Raw genomic sequence first — 6,466 nt, forward strand, 5'->3', positions numbered from 1 at the left:
ATTCTTAACTGTATTTTACAAAAGTTATCTGAAATAGATTAGCGAAAGAACAAAACAAAACAGGTACTTCATCACAGATAGTTTGCAAAGCATTGAGCTAGAGTCTCTTAGAAGTGTGAGTCATCTGGAAATGAATATATGAAGCTGAGGATTATCTAGAAATTGTTGGCCATGTGGCTGGCCACGTTCTAGGCAATAATAAGGTTTATCTGACTCTATGAAATACACATTTCTGTTTTATAGCTAAAAATTAAAAATGTCTATTTTAGAAAAAACTAACAAGGGACTGACAGCACTCCACTACTGTTGCAATGAAAAATACTCTTCCACCTGCAGGTTTGTGGTCATGAGACTGGAGTGCAAACTTTGGCCGCCCTATTGTGGCACACTGCTTTCTACCTGAGAGAGATCAAAACGTTTTTATTGAATTCAATTGATTTCCCCCGAGAGTTAGCAGAAACTACATAGTTCACTAAATAAAGTCCGGAAGATTAAAGTAATTTGGAAAGGCAAAATTTGAAAGGTTATTCATCTTATAGCTGCCACCAAATGTTATCTTCCTTGTTCTGCTTTATTAGATCTTTGCCAAACAGAACCCTGAGAATATGTTACTGAGGTGCCATTATGGCGGTGGTAGACTTATGAGATCCTAAGTTTGTTGTTGATATTTTCATCAGTTCAGATTTTAATAAGTTCCTTGGTATAAATCCTGTAAGTGATTATAACTCCATCTCAATCCTACAATTACCTAAAGAAATTACCCTGGAAATCTACTTTTTAAAAATATTTTTACTGATTTCAGAGAGGAAGGGAGATGGAGAGAGAGATAGAAACATCAATGATGAGAGAGAAGATTGATTGGCTGCCTCCTGCATGCCCCTTACTGGGGATCGAGCCTGCAACCCAGGTATGTGCCCTTGACTGGAATTGAACGCAGGACCCTTCAGTCCACTGAGCCAAACCATCTAGGGCTGGAAATCTATTTTTTAAAGTAGGTGTTAATATACTATCATATCTTCCTTATACTTTTACACTGTACTTCAAAACATTTTGAAAAAAATTGGTCAGTATAAAAAGAAAATAATCAGCCATATGGAAATAATAGCATCGTCATATTATTAACTTTCATGTTAGATTTGTGAAATTGAAATATAATTATGAATAACAAAATAAACACATGTACTATACAGCAGAGTATGCCATGTTGTGCTTTTGACACAATGGAAACAATTACTAATAAAATAAGGTGTTTTATTTGGAAGAGAGAATTTGCTCTTGGCAGTGGCTTTCCAATTTTGCCAACTTTAAAAGTGACTACATTGGGGGATGAAATAGTTATGGAAAAATGTATACAATCTTTATTCTTCGAACACATACATTGTCAAAGTTTCTTCATGCAAAAGTTAAGCAGGCCCCAGATCACTGAAGTATCTTTCTGAGAGGGAAGCAGTAGAATGTTTTCTTTACTTAGCTTATCACCTTCATTAGGCAATTTCATGTTAACCCCAAATCACTGGTTCTGTCTTTACTGCTCTGCCCTTATTTTTACTAAATGTAGATTTGAATAAGTCTGTGGGAAATTTACCATGTGTAGTATTTTGTATTTGTCGATGTTTCATTTAAGTGTGCTATATTTTCACATGTTCTGTTTCCCAGCTAGTACATTGGCTAGTACATTTTAAGGGTCTGCTCCACTTTATTTATTTTCCAGTTTCTCCCTTCAGAGGTTGTAGCACTTTGCTTAGCTTATAGTGAGGATTCAGTGTTGACTGACTGAAAAAGATGTGAAGATCTACATATAATCTATTGATAGCGGAATTAGTGAATAATATTGGCATGTTTTAAAACATCTTAGTGTAAGCATAACATTGTATTTTTATGTTTGTTTGTTTTTTTGCAGGAAGATTCTTTGGCAACAGATAATTTCCTTGTGGACTACTTTAATGAATTCCTAAGCCTTCCAGTGAGTGTATTATTATGTTCTATTGAATATATTATCAAAGCAAAACATTGTAATCACTGGGTTATCTTGTAAGACAGATTTATCAGGGATAATATTTTCAAACAATATAGCCCTGGTTGGTGTGGCTCAGTTGGTTGGAGCTTTGCCCCGTGGTCCTGTGCACAGAAAGGTTGCGGGTCCCATCCCCGTCAGGGTGTTGTGGGTTTGATCCCTGGTCAGGGCACAGGGGAGGGAGCCGATTGATGTCCCTTTCTCCCTCTCTCTCTTTTCTCTCTTTCCTTTCCTCTCTTTAAAATCAATAAACATATCCTTGGGTAAGGATTTAAAAAATATATATTAATTGAAGCATTTATGTAGGTTTGTATCTTTTTGTGGAGTTAATAATTTGGGTTTGAATCATATTTAGGAATTATTTGTATTGAAGAAAGCTAGAGTTTTTCTTTCTTTTTAAAAAATATATTTTATTGACTTTTTTTACAGAGAGGAAGGGAGAGGGATAGAGAGTTAGAAACATCAATGAGAGAGAAGCATCGATCAGCTGCCTCCTGCACATCTCCCATTTTAGGTTTCGAACAGAAATGATAATGATAGAATATCAGAAAATATAAGAAGCTCAGCCAGTGGATGAGCGTCGACCCATGAACTGAGAGGTTTATTCCTGGTCAGGGCACATGTCTGGGTTGCAGACTCGATCCCCAGTGTGAGGCATGCAGGAGGCAGCCGAAATGATTAGAAACATGTAAGAAACACTTAAAATACCCCCTCCCTCTCTGAAATCAATAGGAAGGGAGAGAGATAGAGAGTTAGAAACATCGATGAGAGAGAAACATCGATTAGCTGCCTCCTGCACATCTCCCCCTGGGGATGTGCCCGCAACCCAGGTACATGCCCTTGACTGGAATCGAACCTGGAACCCCTCAGTCCGCAGGCCGACGCTCTATCCACTGAGCCAAACCGGTTTCGGCCACACTTTTAAGAATTATTTTCAAGACAACAATTATATCTCAATAAAGCTGTTTAAAACTAAAAAAAAAAATCTCTGTATTGGGTCTGATTTTAGTTTCTCAAGATTTACATTTCATTGTCTCAAGATTTATGATTATCTTGACTTTCACTTGCTTCAGAAAATAAATTCCCCTGCCTACCTACCTTTTAAAAAAAAGTCTAACTTTAAAAATGACAGAAGCAATATAACCGTAGTATAGAAAATTTACCTAAAACGTGAGAAAAAAATCAGCCATCCAGTTAGAATACATGTTACCATTTTTTGTATGTTTTCTTTCAGGCTTTATGTGAAATCACAGTGTGATTTCTGTTGAACTCTGTCTATGCAGTCATGGTTTTCATCCCACTCCAACTGATTCCTTTATCTCTAGCTTTCATATATTTCATGGACTGCTTCTGCTTTTCCATCCTCCCTCCCTCCCTCTCTCCATTCCTCCCTCCCTCCCTTCCTCCCTCCCTCTTTGCAACTACATTTGGTACCACACAGTCTTCCTATTAACTCCCCATGCTTCACAACACAAGATGCGAGAAGGGGAAATGTCACAGGTTTCCAAAAGGAACTAAGGAAGAGAAGGAATGATGGATTCTAAATGAAGTTCCTGGCAAGATTCTAGAACAGATTAGTAATGTTTGGTTTATCAGTGCTTAGCTAAGAATTAGAAGCTAGCATGGGTTTACTGAGAATAAATATGCCAAACTAATTTCTTTTGGGGGGTATAGTTATGGATAGGTATGTTAGGGCACCATAAATGTAATGTATTATGATTTCATTAAATAATAATAATAATTGAATCATGTTACCTCTGGCTCAAAACTCTGTTTAGTGTCTTCTCATTACACTAAGAATGGAATCCAAAATCCTGTATGATCTGGCTATTGGCATCTCTTGAACTTTATTTCCTACTTGTTTCCCCCTGGATAGTTCTTTTCCAGCCTAACTGGCCTCCTTCACGTTTCTCAAACTGGAATATGCCAGTGTACTTAGGGCTTTTCAGCCTGGAATACTCTTCCCTCAGATATGTGTGTCACTTTCTGCCTGACTTAAATCACTCCTGTTCAGAAAACTTTCCCTCCCAACTCGGTCTAAAACAATATACCCAACACACGCTCCAACGTATGCTGCTTTCTAAAGCATCTCCAAAGCCCTGATTATTGTCTCTGAGATTAGTTTTCAAATATTTGGATGGCTCACTAACCATAGCCAGTAGGGGTTGACTCTCAATAGCCTACAGATTGAAGTCCAAATTCCTATGTATGGAATTCAAGACCTTTTCCAATTTGGCCTTGACCTGACTTTTCTAGCTTTATCTCTAGCTTCGTAGACTCGTGCCTAACATAGCCGTCCTGCCTCCCCTGGGTACCCCCACCCCCGTTAACCACGTAATCTTCCCAGTGCAGTGGGTAGTAACAGGAGTGAGGCAGAACTGTGTTTCAGCCCAGCTCTTTCACTCATCACCCTTGTGATCTTAGACACATTTCTTAATTCCTCAATTTCTTGATTTTTTCCCTCCGTGAAAGCAATAGAGTTATCTTACCTTTTGTTATGAATGAGGTGATATATATAAAGTGCCTGGGCCAGAACTGGTACTTCTCTTTCCTTTTCCTTCATAGCTAGGCCATCTCATCCTCTATTCCTGGAACAGGAGATAGTCACTCTTTAATTAGATGGGCGGATCTTTATTAATCTAGAGGATCATCTGTGCCACGCCAATCTGTCATTGGCTTTGACTTTGAAAAATCAGAGACTTGAATGAAACATTGCAGTGAACTGGTGTTTTTTTTTCCAATTTTAGGTCACTGAGCTAGTAAATGGCTGTCCACCCAGGTCCACATGGCTCAGAAGCTTGCCCTACTGCCCTTTAATGACTCTAGAACTGGCAACAGAGGGATTAACTGATAGTGTGGGTCACTATCTGTTACAGAATCTGGCCTCATTTTTATCATGGTCATCTGAAATGGGCTAAAACAAACAAAGCTAATGGGTTTGTAGGGTGCGTTAATAAAAGTATAGTTAAGATCAAGAAAAATATTAGTCTGGAGCATGGAGTGAATGTTGTTTTTTTTAAAGATTGGATATAACTGTCAGCCCACGTTTGGAATATCGTGTTCCGTTCGTGGTGCCATATACTGAGTTGTCCTGCCAAACTGGCCTCGGGTAGACTCAGCTAAAGAATGCTCTGGAGACCACGGTAGGTGAGGACGGGTTGAGAGAAGTGTGGGTATTGAACCTGGCTGGGGAATGCACAGGGGCTTGGAATGGAGCAGCTCTTTCCACATAGTATTTGAGGATCTGCTTGAGGAAGAGGAGTTGACATAGTCTGTGAAGCTAGAGGACAGAACCAGGGCCTCCAGCATTTCTGAGGAAATTGATTTGTACTCACTAGAAGAAAGACATTTAAAGTTGGTTTTCTAACAAGAGAATGGGTTGGCTTGTGAAGGAGTGAGCGCCCCGCGACTGGAGGTGGTCAGGTGTAGGTGAGGAAACCATCTGGAGAGATATCTTACAGGGCGCTCAGGAATCGGGTGGCAGATTAGACTTCTCTAACGAAAGAGCGTGTGATTAATTCCTTCTCTCTACTTTATCTCAGGGGCCACATTGTAAATTTCCTGAGACCAAGGATGGGTCCCTTGCTTCTGTATCTCCCAAAGCTGCTTCAGGATGATTATGTTTTTATTTCTACATCTCCCATGTAAGATACTTGGAATAAATAAGCCTTCTTTAAAAACATATTTTATGTTAGAGGGGAGAAATAAATAAGCCTTCTAATGTTCTGTTCTTCTGCCTCCCCTCCTCTGCCACCCCCTCCCAATGCTCCCCTACAATCGAAGTCTTTAGATTCTCAATCTAAAATCTTAGGTCATCTAGATTTCGGATACTTCTGTATCAGAAGATGACATGCCCAAGGTCCCATTGAGACAGGACAAGCTCGTGAGCCAGGACAAGCCGACTAGGGACACTGAGGCAGATAGTTGAACAGCAGTTCAGCCATCTAGTAAATACTACCTTCCCTAAGCCAGGGACACTCAAGAGTAAATGGTTTGCACTTCTCCTCCCCAGCCACCCTACTCAAAGAGACAGATACAGAAATCCAATTAGTGCCATTTGCCAACCACACTGAAGGACAACGAAGTTAGAGACTAAACCTCATTTTGGTCCATCAGCATAAAGCTGATGAATATTCTGTTGGGATCCTCTCCTAAAGACCTTCCTTAACCGTTCATCCTTTAAAATCCCTCAAAACGAAAGGTCCCAGCACCTGCTTCTCCCTCCCAGGAACATGTCTGCTTCTCCCGCCCCCTTCTTCCCCCCACAGCATGCACCTCCTAAAACTCTGAGGGAACCCCAGGAGGGCCTGCAACCAGGGCAGCCATGGGCAGTGGACAGTTCATCCCCTTAGCAAAACCCCCCTGAGCCTGAAACCCAAGGCCCCCTTTTTCTCTGCCTTTCTTTAGCCAAAAGAAGCCCGGGCCTGGGCTCATTTTCCCCAGCCCCTTTCG

The 6,466-nt window shown here is 40.3% G+C and overlaps 1 protein-coding gene across 1 annotated transcript in view; it reads left to right on the plus strand.

Moving 5' to 3' along the window:
• Positions 1 to 1,900: 1,900 nt before the first annotated feature.
• RGS22 (regulator of G protein signaling 22) overlaps positions 1,901 to 6,466 on the plus strand; it is a 90,223-nt gene continuing 85,657 nt past the window's right edge. The window contains exon 1 of the mRNA XM_023763620.1: positions 1,901 to 1,963. The gene's annotated coding sequence lies outside the window, so the exon portion shown is untranslated. The remainder of the gene's footprint in view (positions 1,964 to 6,466) is intronic.

The sequence above is a fragment of the Myotis lucifugus genome, unplaced genomic scaffold, assembly GCF_000147115.1.
Source record: "Myotis lucifugus unplaced genomic scaffold, Myoluc2.0 scaffold_294, whole genome shotgun sequence".
Taxonomy (NCBI): domain Eukaryota; kingdom Metazoa; phylum Chordata; class Mammalia; order Chiroptera; family Vespertilionidae; genus Myotis; species Myotis lucifugus.